Source organism: Tympanuchus pallidicinctus, unplaced genomic scaffold (genome assembly GCF_026119805.1).
Source record: "Tympanuchus pallidicinctus isolate F22 unplaced genomic scaffold, pur_lepc_1.0 scaffold8, whole genome shotgun sequence".
NCBI lineage: Eukaryota > Metazoa > Chordata > Aves > Galliformes > Phasianidae > Tympanuchus > Tympanuchus pallidicinctus.
Window position 1 is genome coordinate 45,017,781 of NW_026294802.1, and position 7,205 is coordinate 45,024,985.

Consider the following 7,205-nt stretch of genomic DNA (forward strand, 5'->3'; position numbering starts at 1 on the left):
TCTGATTTTTGGGGAAATTTGTCTGTGAGGTAATTTAAATAATCCTTCTTGCTGTTATTGCTGTCAATAAATGCTTTAGTGCATAGCTAGCCATCAGAAGACTAGTTTTCCAACATACCTCCCCACCCTTTTGGAAAAAGTTACAGCACAAACAAAAATACCATTATCAAGAGGATGAACTAAAGAGAATATGTGCTGTTTAAGCTTCTCTCTGGGAAACTACACTGGAAAAATATGGAAAATCCCCAAACTAAAGAACAAAGAAGCTTTCTTTTGTAGCAGAGAGGTTCTTATTGAAGGTACAGCATAAAAGAGAGAGGGAAATACCCATAGGAAATAAAAGGATTTGGGAAACCAGTTTTATGGGGAAGGGGAATTTAGCACAGTCTTAGAGAATAACGAAGAAAACCAGAAGAATTGATTGGTCCCAGACTCACAGCTACACTGATCCCTATGTATGTAACTAAGGAATTATCAGCAGAAATAACCTGCATAGCTTTCTGAGCTCTTTGGTTGTATCTCCACAAGAAACAGTGTCAGGTCATAGAATCATCATAGAATGGCCTGGGTTGAAAAGGACCACAGTGATTATCTAGTTTCAAATCCCCTGCCATGTGCAGGGTTGCCAACCTGCCCAGAGCCACATCCAGCCTGGCCTTGAATGCCTCCAGGGATGGGGCATCCACAACCTCCTTGGGCAACTTCTTCCAGTGTGCCACCACCCTCTGTGTGAAAAACTTCCTCCTAATATCTAACCTAACTTCCCCGTCTCAGTTTGACACCATTCCCCTTGTCCTATCACTATCCACTCATGTAAACAGGGTGGATAGTTTTGTTCCCCCTCCTGTTTATATGCTCCCTTCAAGTACGGGAAGGCCACAATGAGGTCTCCCAAGAGCCTTCTCTCCTCCAAGCTAAACAAGTCCAGTTCCCTCAACCTTTCCTCATAGCAAAGGTTCTCCAGCCCTCTGATCACCTTAGTAGCCCTCCTATGGACCTGCTCCAAGAGCTCCATCCTTCCTGTTCTGGGGGCCCCAGACCTGGACACAGTACTGCAGATAGTGCCTCACAAGAGCCAAGTAGAGGGGTTCACCTCCCTCTCCCTGCTGTCCACTCCTTTTTTAATGTAGCCCAGAACACAGCTGGCCTTCTGGGCTGCAAGTGCACACTGCTGATTCATGTCCAACTTCTCATCTACCAGGACCCCCAAGTCCTCTGCAGGGCTACTCATGTTCTCACACTTCAATCTCACTCTTTTGCCATTGTAAACTGCTAGGATGTGCTGAACTGGAGGCTCCCCTAGCATAAGACCATCCCAAGGAGTCAGTTTGGATTGGATCACCTTATTACTTTTATTGTTATATCTGTGAGCCATCCTGTATGAAGAGCCTACGAATAATACTAGAAATTACTATTTTACTAGTAGACAATATCTTTGCCTCCACAGATCTTCTTTGGATCCTTAGTCTTTTCCCAGGCTCCTTTTTGTGTTCCAATGAGGAGGTGTGTTTGGTTGACATACAATAGCAATGGTACAGGAGATGTCAAGTAGAAAATTTCTTTCAAAAACAGACTGGTCTCTGCATAATTTTAAGTGGCAGCATGGTAGTGGTAAGAGTAATGGTAATGGTAATAGTAATAATGCTAAGTAAATCAGAAAAAAAAGTGCTTGCACTGATTCCTCTTTTGTTCTCTATGAGGGAAACCTTTCAAATTTTTCATTGAAAGAAAAGATCCAAAAACTTTTCATACCGGTATAGGCTGATGCTGAAAAGCAAAGCCAGCGTACAGTCACTGATTGGCCAGTCTGTGATATTAACAGGTTGAGGAATGTGTTTTAATAACTCACTTTGCTCCAGTTCCTTCCAAATAAGAGTATTTTTTGCCCAGACTGTCAACATTCATGTTCTCTTAAAAATCCTGACGTATTTCTTTGGCAAGAGGATGTTCTTTTACTGGATAGCTTTTTGAAATCCATGATAGTGGCATCAACATTGTCATAAGCACCACCAGATAATAGAGACACACAAGCTCCAGGAAGAAGAGTAAGTGGCAGAGATAAGGGAGTGGTCAGAATGCCACAGTGGAAAGGAGATTTACCATTATCCATAATTTCTTTATGATGTTCTAAACTCCGAATTAGTGCTACCTAGACAAATTGAAATCTCCACCTGCTGTATCTGTAGTATGAACTCCTTTTGAGTGTTGTACAGCTTCCACATCCCATAGTACATTGCATCAAAAGGTGCCAAAAAGACCTACAAGGTCTTTCACCAACAAAAGTGCAAATGGCGAAGATATGCAATGCAGCTACTTGACCTATGCTGCTCTTGCAACTCAATTTTGTCATTACAGACGATGACTCAACAGAAGTATGAGTGCCAAATTCTGTAAAACAGGAAGCATGTGTTGAATTAAATTCAATTCCTTTAATATAAATTAGCCAGAAAATAATGTCAGAGATCATGTTTTAAATTATTAGTCTGAATCACACCCCAAAACTGATAACATTCATTTTTAAGGGAATAAATGTTTTCTACCTTTGTGAATACCCATACTAACGGTAACAAGATGCTTTTAAGTTAATGTTGGTTCCTCACAACCCACAGTGTGTTATCCAGATGACTAAATCACAAATACATGCTCAAAACTCCTATTTAGAATTGGCTTGACTGTCTCTGCACACACTGCATCTGTCATGTTTAGTTACTGCTGGTATTTTGCTATCAATATAAATGAATCATCCTCTGAATCACTTCAGATTTTCTCTCAGAGCTCTTTTAAGAGTCATTATAATATTGTTATTCTGAATGTCAGCTCTCAATGAACTGAAATGTCTGAAGTCAGTGGTAAGACTCATCATGACTTGAATGGGCTCTAGATGTCACATGGTAAATCAGCTTTCCGGTGCTCCTTTTTTTTTTTTACTGCTTTTGCCTCTATCACTTCATCTCTTTACTTTTCCTACCCTAAATGTCAGATTCATAAAGCTTCAGGATGCAGAATTTCTCTGATTATTGAATCTGCAATGCGTAACCAATGCCCAGCCTAGCACAGAGACTGACAATAAGCCTGAGAGGTGAAGATCGAATCCTATGCCTTTGAAAAAGGCGTCTTGTGTTCTTTTAAAGTATTCTCCTCCTCAATTTGAACAGATTTCACATCATGTTTCAAAATTAGAATTGTTTCCTTTCTTTTACTGAAATCTTAAAATATAAAATTTTACCATCTGAAAAGAAACCAAGGTGCTGGTAGTGCAGCACTGTCCTCTGAATTTCAACCTCTGATTTCACATCAGATCTTATTCTCAATTGTGATTCAGTTCATGTGATTTGATTCCTTACCATGTTTTTTATGTTTTTTTTTTGAAGACTGTTTATAGAAGAGACACTTAGTACATAAGAGCTGGATGAAGTATTTGACTGAATAAATTTTTATTTAAAAATATGCATTTTTCTAATATCTACATATTTCAAAGAAATGTGCTGATCTCAAAAAAAAAAAAAAAAAAAAAAAAAGATGAACAAGAAGAAAACACCAACGAGCCTACAATACAATGACATGATTATTATTTCTTGTTGCTGTTGTTATTGAAGTTTAGCAAGAAGCTATGACCACGTCCTTGTTGAGACTCAAACATTAGTGTTTTTAAACATCACAGTCAGAATCACAGAATAAAAAAGCTTATTTTCATCTAGTTCCATATACCAATACATTGGTGAAACAAAGCATCCTAGAGAAGTACCTTTTGTTTTATACAGTACATATGAGAAATTTTGCCAAGGGCAATGATCCACGGCATAAATACTAAGAAGCCCAGAGATGCAAGACTGCAGACAAGGACGGTTAATGTCTCCAGAAGGATGATGCCCACACAGATCAGGTTCAAAGGCTCGCCAGGTCTACAGTGAGTGGCAACCTGCAGCTTCTGGGCCACTGCTCCTTGTGCAAGACCAGAGCATCCTCAGGACAGAAGACCCATGCAGCTAGATCTAGGTCAGTGCCTCCTACTGTGATACATCCAATACTTCTGCCACTATTTATCAAGTCTCTTTTCAAATGACCAGCTACCCAAATCTCAGCAAGGAACAAACAGAATAAGTCTACCAGCTGGTAATGCTCTTTATTATATTTGTAAACCTCTTGGCTTTAAATTAATTTTTCAGGAGTCTTTGCACAGCACATGGTAAGAGGTTTCACTGTGCCTTCCATCACTCTGAACTAACAGTGATAATAATAATGCTTAACCTTTGTAGAGTTCTTTCTGCCTTCACAGTGCTTAACTAACATTAGCTAATCACATTACAATAGCTGGGCTTCTTATCACTCCTACTCTTTACAGTGCCATGAATAATCTGACAATTATTTCTTTAGCTCACATAAACAGCTTGTCCACTCTCATATCATTTTCTATTCTGCTTAAGCTATAAATATCTGATATTAACTGAGAAATAGTAAAGATTGCCACCCTAAGCTAAAGCATATCATTACATTAATAAGGTACATCTGCGAGTGAATATAACCAAACTCCATGCATTTTCTTTACAGCATTTTAACATCTGTATCCTTAATTATGGGCATCTGCTAAGGATTATATTGTTTGAGAATGAGAATGTTGACCTGGAATCTGTTCATGTTGACTATTTAAAATTTAAATTTTATTATTTATTCTTTCAAACATTAAGAACTGAATTATTATGCTGATAACGTATTGTGGTTTTATATACACAGTAGCGGGTAGAAACTGTGGTTGAAGCAGCTCACAGTTCAGTATTTAGATGCTGTTTTATTGTGGAGGATAACAAAACTCTGTGTCTTCCCCACACACTTGCCAATAAATTCATAACATCAACTCACAGGTAATCAGCAGAAGAACTAGGAACACAAACTAAGAACTCGTTACACTTTTTCTAGAGAAGCTCTTCTTGTGGAATGATCATTCTGAAGGCAAGAAATAATTTTATTTTCACATGTGGGGTGAAATTGATCTATTTGGAAAATAACATTCTCTGTTCCCTAGTTTTCTCCCTTTTCAGTGAATATAGTGTCATTGCGTTATCTCTTCAGGTATGCAGTGGATTGGATCATGGTCACTTCCCAGAGGCATTTTGATTCCTAGCAGGATGTAATGCAAATTGTTTACATTGATGATGCATCTTCTTCGGGGCCCTGTCCCCTGGTTTCAATTTAAAAATGAGCTTTCATCCTTTGGCCTTTAAACTGCCTGATACAAGGTAGACATGCACAATACTACTACATCTTTACTAGCATCTGCAACTGAATCAGTTATTTCTGCCCCAGCCAGAAAGCAGATCACTTTATTATTACTATATTAATACAGTTTTGCATGCATGATTCTTTATAAGAAAAAGATGAGTCACTGCTCCAAGAGACTTCATGTTATAAATTAGATGTGGCACATGGAATGACGACAGTGAAATGATTAGAGAAGAAATACATTTTAATATATGAATTTATTGAATTATTTTGTGACAAATTCACATTATGTTCTTATTTTGTTTCTCTAAGATACATAGATCAGACCTAAATGCTAAAAAACTATGTTCAGAATGGGACCAGACTCATTCCTGCTGCAATCTCAGCTCTTCCGTAAGTGCACATTGGTCAGCTCTTGTTCCAAAGAAGCTTCCATAGCACTTTGGCAAAAACTTTATTCTTAGTCACTAAAAGAGATATTAAAATTAATGGTGACTCATCTCAGCAGGCATTCGACTGTAGCCTTAATCTCAATCCTAGTGGAAGAAAGTTAACAATCTCAGTGCTCCAGTGGAGGAAGCATACATTCTTATAAAATTACAGATACACACAAGAGAACATTTCTCCTGTTTCAGTCTGTGAAAGAGCAGCCTCCCTCCCTGTGCCAGGGCACACAAATCTGACAGAAAATCTATTCCTGCGCTGAGAATACTCCCTGAGTATGCTCCTCTCAGCCACCCGAGTGCCTCTGCACCATCTAGTGGTACAAGTCCCTACCAACAGGAATCGGGACAAGGAAAGGGTTTTTTATTTTTAAGGCAAACATAATTATTTATGGGGAAAAAATTGGCAGTTTTTATTGCCCTACCCATACACTATAAGCATCTTGTATTCCTGTATGCATGAACTACAGAAAGTACTTATCATCCTAGATATTCCAAGGAATTTCTCTCCTAGGAAACCTTCATAAGCTGCCTGGACATGGGCCTAAGCACCTTGCTCTGGGTGTCCCTGTGTGAGCAGAGGTTAGACAAATGGATGCAGCAGTCCTTGTCAATCTCAGCCACTCAGTGATTCTGTGAAAGTACAGAGAGAAAGGATTTAGGACAGAAGCAGAGAAAGTGGAATTAAGGAATCACTAGCACTCTTGGACAGCGTCTGTCATATTGTAACAGACAGCTACCTTTCAAATCCTCCAATTTGGTATAGATGCTTCAAGTTCCTAGAAGTGCAGACCCAGCAGGCTGTGTGGTATACAGAAGCTCTGGAGGAGCACGTCAGAGGAGCGGCTCCCAGCACACATCATGAGGCTGCCTGCTCTATTTCCTCTGGAAGAAGTGCAGCCTGGGATGAGCACAACTGAACAGCAAATAAGCAGAATGTATTTGTCTCTGTCTGGAGCGTTTTGTGTGTATGAGACAGTCCCACGTGTTTTTTTCAGGACCACCCTGTCTTGATTTGAATGGTGTTCACAGAAACCTGAGTTTGATGGTAGTAAATAAAGAAATGGCTGTGGCTGTGTTGGGGAAGCTTCTCTAACTGGCTGTCTGCTTATTTGTGTTCTTACATTGCCACCCTCTGGATTTAAACACTGCCACTCTATGGGCAGCTGAAGTTTGAGAAAGGCATGCTTATAAAGTACAGGCCTGAATATACCACTGTAGAAATGCATCATTACTATCACTATTCAAGTACACTTATCTCCTGTAGATTTCTCATCTGTTGCTGTTAGGATTTTTTTAATTTGACAAAGTGTAGCAGAGAGAGAAATAAGCTCAGTGCAAAACCACAAATCTCTTGAATGTTCTCCAAGCCCTCAGAAAAAAATAGATATGTGAAATGATGATAGTCTGCATGAGTTGAAGAAACAACACCCTTCTCTATACTAAATAAGAGCAGAGAGCATTAACTGAACATTTGTGGAGGCAAGAATACACTGTAAGTTCTAACCATGGTTATAGGTATAAGGTTATTTGTCCAAATCATCC